The sequence below is a fragment of the Sardina pilchardus genome, chromosome 3, assembly GCF_963854185.1.
Source record: "Sardina pilchardus chromosome 3, fSarPil1.1, whole genome shotgun sequence".
NCBI lineage: Eukaryota > Metazoa > Chordata > Actinopteri > Clupeiformes > Clupeidae > Sardina > Sardina pilchardus.
In genome coordinates this window covers 18,309,689-18,317,188 of record NC_084996.1, presented here as the reverse complement: position 1 = coordinate 18,317,188, position 7,500 = coordinate 18,309,689, and the positions used below count along the sequence as shown (strand labels likewise).

The 7,500-nt window shown below is 47.8% G+C and overlaps 1 protein-coding gene across 1 annotated transcript in view; it reads right to left on the bottom strand.

Moving 5' to 3' along the window:
- Positions 1–7,500, bottom strand: part of cntnap1 (contactin associated protein 1) — a 27,389-nt gene that overhangs the window by 19,021 nt on the left and 868 nt on the right. The window lies entirely within an intron of this gene.

Sequence of the window (7,500 nt, the reverse complement as noted above, 5' to 3'; positions counted from 1 at the left end):
GTACCGCTCCACACAACTTTGACGCAGGCTGCTCCAACTCTCCTGGCCGGGATGGTGAACGAAGAGCTCTCGATGACGATTCTGGTGTCTGGGGGTGGGGGCTGGGGTGCAGCTGACATCCGGTCTTGTTTGAGGCTACCGAATTTAATCCAGTTTTTGAATCTCTTTGAAAAGGCTAAGATAAAACGCATACACTATATTGCCAAAAATAGTACCTGCCTTGACTCACATATGAACTTAAGTGACATCCCATTCTTAATTCATATGATTTAATATGATGTAGCTCCACCCTTTGCAGCTATGACAGCTTCAACTCTTCTGGGAAGGCTTTCCACAAGGTTAAGGAGTGTGTTTATGGGAATTTCTTTTACCATTCTTCCAGAAACGCATTTTTGAGGTCACAATCACACACTGATGTTGGACAAGGAGACTGGCTTTCAGTCTCCACTCTAATTCACCCAAAGGTGTTCTAGCAGGTTGAGGTCAGGACTCAGTCCTGCTGGAACAGGAAGGGGCTATCCCTAAACTATTCCCACACGGTTGGGAGCATGGAATTGTCCAAAATATCTTGATCTATGCTGAAGCATTCAGAGCTAAGCTAAGCCCAGTTTGGGGATGGTCCCTTCCTGTTCCAACATGACTGCGCACCAGTGCACGAAGCAAGGTCCACTAAGACATGGATGACAGAGTTTAGTGTGGATGGACTTGACTGGACTGCACTGGGACCTGACCTCAACCCAAACACCTTTGGGATGAATTGTTTATTTCGTTGAGTTAAATCTAAACAATCTCTTCTGGTGCTTGTGGACTGATGGCCCTACAAGGCAATTATCACCCTAGCTTATATTTGGGGCCTGGCCTTTATTTGTCCAAATCGACCATGCACCCGGCTATTGTCTGATACCCGGCTATAAAGAGAATCCCGGCCATAATTTGAGGATTTACGGTAATTTGTTTTTAATAGCAAACAGAGATGTCAAGATAACAACAGGATTACAGTCATTACATCCTTTAATTGGGAAAATATTAATTATTGTCCATAACATTTCATCAATGTTGCGTATATGAGGCTAGAGTCGGTGGATTCATTTATGAAGAGTGAGCCGCAAAGGCAAGAGAATTATGAGAACCATTTAGACTCTGCGGGCCACGCCCCGAATGTTTCCAACTGCTGCCGATACCCCTGACTTAGTGTGTGCGTGAGTCTGTGAATGAGTGTGTGTATGTTTGTGTGTGTTTGTGTGTGTGTGTGTGTGTGTGTGTTTGTGTTAGATTGTGTGTGTGAGTGAGATTCTATGTGTGTGTATAGTTTGTGTGTCTGTGTGAGTGTGTGTGATGATTGAGTGTGTATTTATGTCTCTAATACAACAGTTTTCCCCTCTGTGAGTTTTAAGTTATAAAAATGCCTCCTTTGGTCTCAGTGTCTCCGATTCAGAGGGTGGAGCGGAGGCTGTCTGTATGAGCGATCAGCGCTGAGGTAATGTCTTCATCTCAGCTAATGGTGCCGCATCCGGCCGTGCACACACAAAATGAACTACCTTTTTTATACCAGGCCAATCTGTGTGTGTGTGTGTGTGTGTGTGTGTGTGTGTGTGTTTGTGTGTGTGTGTGTGTGTGTGTGTGTGTGTGTGTGTGTGTGTGTGTGTGTGTGTGTGTGTATGTGCGTGTTGGATGGATGAGGAGAGGACTTGGCCCTGTCATCAGCTCACTTGAACTGTTTATTTGTTGATGTCAGAATGTATGAGTGTGTGTGTGTGTGTGTGTGTGTGTGTGTGTGTGTGTGTGTGTGTGTGTGTGTGTGTGTGTGTGTGTGTGTGACATATGACTGTATAAGCACCTGGGAGTGCATGACAGAGTGAGGTATGCATGTGTTTATGCATTTGCATGGTTAGTGTGTTGGATATTAATGTGAGGTCACTGCTTGTGTATTTGTGTGAGCGTGCTCTATAAGTGAATAATATGACGGTATGAAGGTGTGTGTGTGTGTGTGTGTGAGAGAGCGAGAGAGAGAGAGAGAGAGAGAGAGAGAGAGAGCTGAGAGGACAGCTACCAGGCAGAGGGTATAAATCAGGGCGTGTGCTGGCCAGCAGGCTGGTCTGCTCCGACCTCTCCTCTCCCCTCCTCTCCTCTCCTCTCCTCTCCTCCGATAAATAAATCCCTCTCTCTCCGGCCCGCCGGCCGTAACTCCACCTAATCTTCACACCAGCGCTAGATAAGCCCAACTCATCTCCCCGCACTCCTTCGCAAATACAATCCATCTGTTCAAACGCCATTAGCTCATAGCATCCTCACACAATGGCTCAGCTTAACGGTGTGGCTATGTGTGTGTGTGTGTGTGTGATGTATATGCATGTGTGTGTGTGTGAGAGAGAGAGAGCAATAATATTTGTGAGTGATTATGTGTGTGAAAGTATGTGTGTGTGTGTGTGTGTGTGTGTGTGTGTGTGTGTGTGTGTGTGTGTGTGTGTGTGTGCAATAATATTTGTGAGTGATTACGTTTGTGAAAGTATGTGTGTGTCTGTGTACAGTGTGTGTGTGTGTGTGTGTGTGTGTGTGTGTGTGTGTGTGTGTGTGTGTGTGTGTGTGTGTGTTTATGGATGAAGAGAGGACTTGGCACTGTCATCAGCTCACCTGAGTTGTTTACTTGTCTGTGTCAGCAGGAGTGTGAAGGGGAGCACATCAAGAGCCCCTCCATCAGGACCGCGTCCCCAGCAGGAGCAGCAGCAGCAGTACAAGACAGACAGGATGGCTATGCTATGCAGCCCCTCGCTCTTCTGGAATGTTCTCTGTCCCACTAACAAACTCTCTCTCTCTCTATCTCTCTCTATCACTCTCTATCCCATCCTCTCTCTATATATACTGTATATATCTCTCTTTTACCCTCTCTCTCCCGTACCCCCTCTCTCTCCCTCTGTCTCTCCCATCCTCTCTCCCTCTCTCTCTGTCTCCCTCTCTCCCTCTCTCTCTCCCATCCTCTCTCTCTCTCTCTCTCTCTCTCTCTCTCAACCTTGGCTGGCGGCTCGCCGGCTGTGTCCTTCGTCTGCACGTCTGGACACTGCTGCAGGATTCATGACACGCTCCATTACCTGATTATTACCACCAGACAGCCACCCCACCTGGACACTTAGGCTGGACTCCCTTCCCTGTGAGGTGCTCCAGAGCTCCTCCCACTCAACACTACTCACACAGCTGATCTCTGGGATGGATTTACACACATCTGCACACATGTGGTGGCACAGGAGCAGAGAGAAGAGGATGAAGGAGACACGGATATGCAGAACGAGCTCAGCCTTTCTGGGCCACAGACTCACCCCTGTGCTGATACAGTACAGTATATGTATAATATATGTCCCTCAGCTCCCACTGTGTGCTTATTTGGTTCTCCTTCCTGTCATATTTCCAAGCTAGTGTAGTTTGGAACGTAGCTGACAAGCAGTTAAAGACACTGAAACTGAAAACTGAACAGACATAAAGGCAGTCAACTCTTGACATCCACAATTCTTCCAGACAAAGACTAATAGACTGGGCTTTACTGTACAACAGCACATCCTCAGTGCTTTGCACCAACTCCTTTCAACTGTTACAAAATCCACCTGCATTGCTTGATTGGGACGGCAAAGGAGTGTGCATGAGGTCTGGGTTGAGGACTAAACATGCAAAAGGTCCAGTCCCCCTTGGATCCTATTTGGATGATATGGGTTAAAAAAGCTTGAGAGCTGTTGGGCTGAGAGTCCTGCTATTGACTCATGATCTTTCACAGGAGTCCTTCATCTGGTCACCACCCTGTTATGTTGGGTCCAGTCCAGACTGCCTGCCCAATAAACCACCCTCTGCTCACTCCACTATAATACATTATCCAATACACTGTACTGCATTAAACATGCACTCTCATGATTTCATTCAGGCAGTAGAATACAGAAGCCCACTTAAGCTCCCACACTAACATGTTCTCTCTCTCTCTCTCTCTCGCTCTTCTCACTCACTCTCTCTTCTCTCTCTCTCTCTCTCTGTCTGTCGCTCTCTCTCTCTCTCTCTCTCTCTGTCTGTCTCTCTCACTCACTCTCTCTTCTCTCTCTCTCTCTCTCTCTCTCTCTCTCTCTGTCTGTCGCTCTCTCTCTCTCTCTCCCCCTCTCTCTCTGTCGCTCTCTCCATGTCCTCTGTGCACCTGTTTTATCTCCTCAGCAGATCTCAGCACTCAATTAGCAGCTCTTTCAGTCCCCTCCCTTTTTGGCTTTTCAAAGCTAACCGGCAAGTGCGTCATCATGTTTCATATTCTTACTCTTTTCTCTCTCTCTCTATCTGTCTCTCTCTCTCTTCCTAGATCCCCTTTCCTACCACCTTTCTGTCTCTTCTTTTCTTGTCCTCTCTCTCCCGTTATGTCTTCTCAATCCTCTCACCTCATTCAAGGGCACTGCCATGTTGCTGGTTCACATCTATTCAGAAACGAAATGTCTCCGGGGGGCTCCCTCTCTCTGACACACTATCTCTCTCTCCTTCTCTCTCTCTTTCGCTCTCTCTTCCTCTATGTTTCCCACCTCCACCTCCTCCTCCTCCTCCTCCTCCCTCTGCCCTCCCTCCCCAGTCCTTTGCAGGGCTTCCAAAAGCCTCCGTGCTCTGCTGTGCTGTGCTGTGCTGTGCTGTGCTGTGCTGGGTGTTCAGTATGAGAGTCACGGCTGGCTTAAAGCGCCAGCAACAGCGGGGTGGCCACAGAGCTCCCTGTGCTGAGTGAGCGCTGGAGCGTGCAGCCAGTAGCGTATTCTCTCTCTCTCCCTCTCTCTCTCTCTCTCTCTCATCTCTCGCTCTTCCTCCTACTCCCTCTCCATCCCTCGCTTTTTCTCTCTCTCTCTTTCTCTCTTCCTGAGCCAGGCTGACTCAGCGATCTCCCAGTGCCTGAGCCGTGGCTCATCCATCTTATTCCGCTGCCAGTGGCGTATCTCGCACCGTTTAGAATATCTTCGCCGCCCCTGCTGTAGCTAAAGCACTGCAGTTTCAGGCTCGCTCTCTTGACTGGCAAAGTCAGCGAGGTGAGGCAGGAGAGGGATGCCAGGACACTGGTGGGTGGGGGCCGAGAAGAGGGGGCTCTTCTTGGTCACAAGGGGAATATGGAGATGCCGTGACATTAGAATGCTAAAGGAGGACCCACGGCCATCAGGCAAAAAAAAAAAAGCACCACATATCTGATCCTGGATCAGTTCAAATGCCTTGGATCATAACGGGTGAGGTCAGGATCAGGTGAGAGGAGCCCCTGGCTCGGGAGCAGCCCGGCTGTGTGTGTGTGTGTGTGTGTGTGTGTGTGTGTGTGTGTGCGTGTGTGCGTGTGTGCGTGTGTGCGTGTGTTTGTGTGTTTGTGTGTTTGTGTGTGTGTGTGTGTGTGTGTGTGTATGTGTGTGTGTGTGTGTGCGCGTGTGCGTGTGTGTGTGTGTGTGGTAGAGCCTCTGAGCAGGGTGTGGTGTGTAGTGTGCGAGCTCAGAGCAGCTTCTGCAGGCTGACACATGAATAATTCACAGGGGAAGGAAAGGCGGTGCAGCCGAGGATGTCTGAGGAGAGAGAGAGAGAGAGAGGAAGGGGGAGTGGATCACCAAACACATCCTGCTACCTGCCTCAGCCTGGGAATAGAGCAGCTTTCAGCACCAGCGCTCCCTTTCCCCCGTGTGGACTAACTATGTTGACAACACACACACACACAAACAAACACACACACACACGGACATGCGCACACACATGTACACGCACATACAGGCACGCACGCAGGCACACACACACACACGTATGCACGCAGGCACGCACGCAGGCACGCACGCACGCACGCACACACGCACACATGCACTCACACACATACACACACACACATGCAGTACTCACTTCACATCCAGTTTCCTAAACACGTGCGTCACACAGACATTGGCAAGAAAATTAAATGGTTTCAGAATATGATTTCCAAAAGGCCACGTAGATTAAGTATGCAGCTCACGATTTGGCTTGAGATTTGCCAAAGGTGCTTGATCTCAGAGCTACACAGTCAATCATAATACAGCCCTCCCTTCCGTGCTCCTGCGAGCACAGAGTTGATTGGCTGGGATTGTTTATGACTTGGTCTGAGGCGAGCCCATAGATATATATATGTCTATGGGCGAGCCACTCTGCTCGTTTACCATTTAGGATCAGGCCCAGGACCATGCATGAGCACCAGAGTCTTTTTATTCCAACCAGTGAGATGACAATGAGGACCACTTTCTCAAAAGTGCATGGGATTAGAATCTTCTGGTGCATCCCACCAGGATTATTCCCATTTCAATTCACCTAAGTCCTTTCCCATATTACAGTGATGTATACGCAGATTTAGAATGTCGACGACTACCAAAATATCCCATGTGTGACAGCTTTGCATTGAACAACAGAGCTGAGGCTTCAAGCTTGTTCAGACAATTAAAAATGTTGCTCAATACACAACCCAATTTTACACAAACTCAACAACTCAGAAATTCCATCAGATGGGTCAACTTTCAGCAAATTCAGCCTCAGAGGACGAACTGACCTCCATACCCATCATATATACACATTATATATCACATTATATAAAACATTTCACAAGAAACCAACAACTGCACTGAGGGCTGTAAGCCCACGGGGTGGTGGGAGTGCAGCTGAGCTGGGGAGCCTGGGCTCTCTGTCCAGGAAAACAGGCCATGTGCTACACAATCCAGTCAAGGTCGATCGCTCCCCGCCCCCATATTCCCATCTCTTGATCTCTCTCACACAACACCACAGTAAGTAATCTCAGAGAGTGAATCTATCAGGCAGTGATGAGAAAAAATGTTGGGGGAAGGCGGGGGGGGCTGAGAAGAATGGTGATAATCTGTAGGGTTACATGGGATGCTTATAGTTTTGCATTTTCATAAAGGATCATCTCAAAGGAGTTAACACTCCTCTCATACACTCACTCAATCCACAAGAGACAACACTCCCATGAAACAACACGAACAACAAAGTGATGGAACAGCATCACTGATCAGTTGTTAAACACATCAGTTGTTACGAAGGTAATGGGTTAAACACTGTAACACACTGCACTACTAACACCTGGCATATTGGTCATGTAAAAAGAATCACAGCATATTAGGCTACAGCACACAGAATATAGCCAGCTCTATCAAATCCAATATAGATCTATCAACACCAAAAACTCTCCCAGAACCACACTACACTCAACCAACCATACACAACATAACAATACAATAAGCAGTTTAGGACCTACAGAAACAAAAGACAACAAGAAACAACATTTTTAGAAAAAGACTTGTGTGTGTATTACTAGTGTGTGTGTGTGTGTGTGTGTGTGTGTGTGTGTGTGTGTGTGTGTGTGTGTGTGTGTGTGTGTGTGTTTCCAGGTATGAGAGGTGCAGTTTGGCCATGGCCTTGCTACATCACATTTTAGGACTAATTAAATAATTTAAAAAAGGATCACGATGCAGGTGATGCTGACGATTACGGTTGAGGTTA